Raw genomic sequence first — 5,549 nt, 5'->3', positions numbered from 1 at the left:
ATCCCTTCTAATTTTTAAAAAGTTATCTCAAAAAGAACACATATTTAGAATGAGGGTAGAATATAGTAAAAACATTCTAAATGGTTCATTCTGCTGAGAAGTTTGGAGTAAATGCAAATAACCCATTGTGTGTGTGTGTGTATGTGTGTGTATGTTTAATCTACCAATAGAGAAAATCTGAATATCTGAATCATGTTCATTACTAATGGACGGATAATCTCGCACAGAACTGATAAGCAGAGTTGAACTTCGAAATTACTAAAAGAGAGAGAAGGAGAATGAACAGAATCTTAACAGACACCAAATGTAAAAAAATTAAAAAGGAACGAACAACAAAGTCGAAAAGAGGTAATATTTCAATGGAAGACACAAAATCAGGCATATTATTAACAAATGAAATTGACTGGGTTCTATAAGAGATTGTGAAATTGAGCTAAAAACAAAATGTGTGTTATTTACAAAAAGCACATTTAAAATAAAGAAGCAAAACGAAACACTATGTTAAGCTATATCGGGTAAATGTAAGCAGAACATAAGCAGGTCTGATGATATAAGTATCAAATTAAAAGCCAAGGCCAAAAGCATTCAATAGATAAAAAAGAGACATTATATAATAATAAAGTATACATTAGATAAAGATATATATGTATAAACTTTTACACGAACACAAATAACACCACCAAAAATTCATAGAAATATAACAAAACCTTAAAAATCATAACTTATAATGGAAGATTATACTTCTTTCATAATATGATGGATCAAGTTAACAAAAACAATTAAGGGTAAAGATATGAAAATTATAATCATTAAGCTACATTTAATAGACATAAAAAGAATTTTGTATCTTAGAAGCAGACTATATAATCTCTACTTCTATGTCTGCATCATTAAAAAAACATTCAATTGTCTAACTTTGCTTCAGAGAAATGATTGATACATTTTTTAAAGTAGGGCTTTAACAAATCACCTTCTCTGATAAGATCCAATAAAAACAGAAATAAATTTAAAACTACCAAAATATCTTAACTAGTTGGAAATTAAAATAAACTTTCCTGGCTTGCTGCCGAAGCTGCTAAGACAAAGATAGACTCACTGCCTTCTTCAAGAACGCCTGAGCCAGGGAGCCCATGCTGGTCACATCCTTCACCATCAGGAGCCTCGCTGTAATTCTGCCCCTACACCAAATACACCTCCATGATCAACCAGGTCACACCGTACAACTACCCAATACCCTTCTGAGATGATGGGAACATTCCTGGCGTGCCCAGCCACACCCAGGACGCCAAGGGCCTAAACTCGGAGTGGCTGAAGAAACTGTGAGCAGCTTTTTTGACAGGGAGGAAGCTCCTTCCCCTGTAGCCCACAATAAAAATGTGAACACCAAAAAAGAAAAGAAACACTTTCCTAAGTAAATTGGGAGTAAATGGTCTATGTCAGCAGTCTCTAACCTTTTTGGCATGTGAAAGACAATTTTTCATAGAAGACAATTATTCATAGAAGACAATTTTCCCACAGACCTGGTAGAGATGGATGGTTTCGGGATGATTCAAGCGCAATACATTTATTGTGCACTTTATTTCCGTAATCATTACATTGTAATATATAGTGAAATAATTATACAACTCACTATAATGCAGAATCAGTAGGAGCCCTGAGCTTGTTTTCCTGCAACTAGATGGTCCCATCTGGGGGTGATGGGAGACAGTGACACCTGAAGTGTGTTGCTTATGTTCAGTCTACTCCATGATCTCGTTTTGGTTGCTGTCACTGCAGAAAACCCTGCTTCACAAAGATAGGATGTTGGAAATGGAAGCAGGCTTTTCTATGCATTTGTGGCAATCTCAGGATATTCCACCTTGACTTTAGTCCAGAATATATGGAGATTTGAAGTTGTCTCAAACATACTTTTAAGGCCACCATCATTTGTGATCTCAAGCAATTGATCCTCTTCTAGCACAGGCAAAGTTGATTCACCTGGCTTACTCACAAATGGGTCACAGATCCATTCCTTCCCAGTTCGGGGGGTCTTTTGCGGTTGGGAAGTAATGCTCAAACTCTTTTGAAAACCGAGATAGGTGATCATGCACCAGCTGAGAGAAAGAAGGCCCTGGCTCAGTCTCTTTCAAAATCTCTACTAATGTTTGAAATGTCAAAAATCCCAAAGTTTACTCGTTGCCCCAATAATTCTAGTTTGACTTTGAATATAGCCACTTTATCTGCCGACTTGAACAGAGTTGTTCTCCCCTGAAGTGACAGATTGAGTTGGTTAAGCAGGTCAGATATTTCACACAAGTCAGCTAGTTCTGCGACCCATTCTGTGTCACTGAAATGTGCTGCCAGTGGTGATTGTTTTTCTAAAATAAATCTCTGGAGAGCCTCATAACTCAAAAACTCTGGCCAGTGATCTGCCTTTAGAAAGCCTTCTCACTTCTGTGTAGGAGAGAGGACGTGTGTGCTCTGAGTCCATCTCCTCACAGAGCTGCATGAACAGATGTGAGTTAAGGGCATGTACTTTAATGTGGTTGATAATTTTAATTACATCCTGCAAAACGTTAAGTTCAGGTGACATTTTTCGGCTAGCCAGCATTTCTCTATGTATGACACAGTGTGTAGACTCACATTCAGAAGCGACCTCTTTGACATGAGTAGTGAAACCAGAAAGCCGTCCATCCATGACAACTGCTCCATCCATGCATATACTGACACAGAATGACCAATTCAGTTTTCCTGATATGTAATCATTCAAAGACTTGAATAATTCTGCAGTTGTGGTGTTGGTTGGCAACAAAAGTACACATAACATATCCTTACACACATCTTCCTGAAAAATATATCACAAAAACAAGCATTATTGCCTTGTCAATGTTGGTAGACTCGTCAGCCTGGATTGCATACCATAGTGACTCATTCATTCTCTCTAACCATTATGCCTCAATATCCTCTGCTATTTCATCAATTCATCTAGTTATGGTGCTAGCCAAAAGAGGAACATGTGCCACCTTTTGAACCACAGCCTCTCCTAAAAGTTCACGACAAATGTCCTCAGGCAGGGTCAACTCTTCACCAATAGTAAAGGGCTTCTTGGCTTTAGCAATGTGGTTAGTCACTAAGAATGATGCTCTTAGGCAGACACATTTGATGAAGTTGTGGTCTTCAATAATTGCTTCTGTTCTTCATGTTCACTTTTTTTTTCTTTTGAAAAATTCCAAAGGCTTGTCTTTTAATGCAAGGTGCTTGGTCTCCATGTGGTGAAGCCATTTTGAAGGTTTCATGGCTTTGTTGGATAGCTGGTCACCATGTATTATACAAAGTGGGCTTGGAGAATGTGAATCACTTGATGCAATGAACCTATAAGTAGGACCCTTTGTATTTTCTTTTAAATATAGCTTTCTTTTTGTTGACAGTCTTAGAGTCTTCTCTTGTCTCACCATTGGGCCTTTCCTTCTTTTCAAAGAAGTTCTCCAGTGACGTTTGTTTTTTTACTCATTTTGGCTATGATAAGCTTGTGGGCTTACCAAAACTGTGACTGAGACAAGTGCGCAGTGCGAGAAAGAGGAAGTAGTAAATAAAATGATGGGCAGATCATGCATGGACTAAAATGAATGTCAGATTCTGACTTAAAAACCTGCCACCATATTCAGCTTAATTGTCACTTGCCACTCACTGATAAGATTTGGATATGAGTCTGCAAGCAATTGATTTATTATGGTTTCCATGCAGTCAAACCTCTCTGCTAACATTAATCTGTATTTGTAGTCGCTACCCTGCATGAGCATCACTTCCTCAGCTCCACCTCAGATCATCAGGCATTAGATTCTCATAAGGAGCATGCAACCTAGATCCCTTGCATGCGCATGCGCAGTTCACAACAGAGTTCGCGCTCCTATGAGAATCTAATGCCTGATAATCTGAGGTAGAGCTGAGGTGGTGATGCTAGCGCTAGGGAGCTGCTGCAAATACAGATGAATCTTCATTCTCTCTACCACCATTCACTTCCTGCTGTGCGGCCGGTTCCTAACAGGCCACAGACCCATACTGGTCTGAGGCCCGGGGGTTGGGGACCCCTGGTCTATGTTATATAAAGTCTACCAGTCTATAGAGAAAGAAGGAAATTTCCCAATTTATTTTATAAAAGAATAACCTTAATATCAAAACTGAAATATATTGCTCAAGAATGAAGATAACTAGAGACAATCTTTTACGAACATGGATAAAATTTTCTAAATAAAATATCCATCTGTGTCTCAAGAAAAAAATTCACCATAACCATTAAGATGATTCCAGGATTGCTAGTATGGTTTAATATTTGTAAATCAATCGACATAATTCATTGTGTCAATACTTTAGAAAAGACACATAATGCTATTAATATAAAATGTAAGATATAATTCAGTAGCCATTATATTCATAATATAAACCCAAAAAAGCAACTTAAGAAACTACTTAAGAAACTACTTAAAATTGCCAAAACTATTTTCCAAAAATTGCCAGAAAACTTTATACTAAATGGTAAAATGTTTAAATCATTTCCCTTAAAATTGGCAACAAGATAGGGATGCTCGACTTGCAAATTCATGTGTGGGGTTTTTTGTATGCTGAAAGAGATGACCTGAAGACTTGATATTACAAAGAATTTTAGTGATCTATTAGAAATGTACTTAATGGTAAGACTCAGTTAATACATTATTAAAAGGTTAAATTCTAATTGTATGTCATCAATATCCACTGTAATTTTTGTCAATATTTTGCCTAATGGAAAGTGCATTTTACATCAAGTCAGTATATAAACAAATCTGTATTTGAAAAAAATGATAGGGATGCTCACTATCACATCTATTACTCAACACTATTTTGAAGGCTCTATCTCAGCATTGTCCAATACGACTTTCCATGATGATGGAAATGTTTTATATTTAGTGCCATCCAATACAGTAGCCACTAACCATATGTGTCTATTGAGCGCTTTTTTGTTTTAGTTTAAGTAAATTTAAATTTCAATAGTCACAGAAGTTTAGTGCCTACTGTCTAGGACAGCTAATACAGTGAAAATAAAAGAAAAAATCACATCAAATATTGGATAAAAGAGAGAATATTATCTATATCCGATATAATTGTACAATTATAAAACCTGAGATAGTATACTAGGAAGCTACCAGAATTGGTGGGTAGTTTTGATAAAGACCTGGATACAAGATACAATTATAAAAATAGACACTTTCTCCCTATACTAGCAGTAAGCAGATAGGATTAGCAAAAATAAGTCTTAACGATGACAACAAAATTATTATAAATATCTAAAAATAAGTTTTACAATGAAAGAAAATGGACTTACAAGAAGACTAAAATATCTCATGTATATAATACAAGGCATGATCAAACAGAGACACAGGCTTATCAGATACAAAGGTTTAGTATAATAAAAAGCATTAATTCTCCCCCAAGCTATTATATTAATATAACACAATTCAAATCAAAATCACAATAGTTTTGTTTTGTTGGGGTTTTGCGGGGGGAGGCGGAGGACAGCATTCATTTTGAAACTTGAT

General features: G+C 36.2%; 1 pseudogene; it reads left to right on the top strand.

The window, feature by feature from the left end:
• Positions 1-278: 278 nt before the first annotated feature.
• LOC102881436 lies at positions 279-1,323 on the top strand (annotated as a pseudogene).
• The last annotated feature ends 4,226 nt before the right edge of the window (positions 1,324-5,549 follow it).

Source organism: Pteropus alecto, unplaced genomic scaffold, assembly GCF_000325575.1.
Source record: "Pteropus alecto unplaced genomic scaffold, ASM32557v1 scaffold392, whole genome shotgun sequence".
Classification (NCBI taxonomy): Eukaryota; Metazoa; Chordata; class Mammalia; order Chiroptera; family Pteropodidae; genus Pteropus; species Pteropus alecto.
This window is presented reverse-complemented; position numbering and strand designations above follow the sequence as displayed.